Consider the following 553-nt stretch of genomic DNA (forward strand, 5'->3'; position numbering starts at 1 on the left):
GACTTCTACTTAATACTACCTAACTAAAAAAAGTCTACAAGCTAAAGTTAACTATACATCTATGTAGGCATACACAAAAGCAACACTTCTTACTTAATTGTCTGCTTTTTCATTCTCTTTAATGTAACTATGACTAGGAACGCTGATGAGAGTTATATTAGCAAATCATTTTAACCCTTTAATCTCCGCTCGGGATCCCTTAAATTACTGGTTAGCTGTTACTTTATGTTATACATCTATTCTCCTCATTTTATAAAAATACTCCAGATATGTGATAGACTAACATGGCAAACTACTTGACTCAATATAACATTATCTACGTACCTAAAATTGCAGTTCTCTATAAGAATAAATGTCTAAGCGTCGTCTCATTATATAAGTATACTTAGGATATATGATTCATTGAAGTGGCGGATTGTTTGATCCCATGAATTTTCATAATGGAAATCCTTTGATTAGTTCGTTTTATTGGAGGCTTTAACCAAAATGTAGTAAATGCATGCGTTTCAAAAAATTAAAAAGATAAATGTTTCAAATTTCTTAAAAAAGATAT

This window comes from Teleopsis dalmanni, chromosome 2, assembly GCF_002237135.1.
Source record: "Teleopsis dalmanni isolate 2A chromosome 2, ASM223713v2, whole genome shotgun sequence".
In the NCBI taxonomy this organism is placed as follows: domain Eukaryota; kingdom Metazoa; phylum Arthropoda; class Insecta; order Diptera; family Diopsidae; genus Teleopsis; species Teleopsis dalmanni.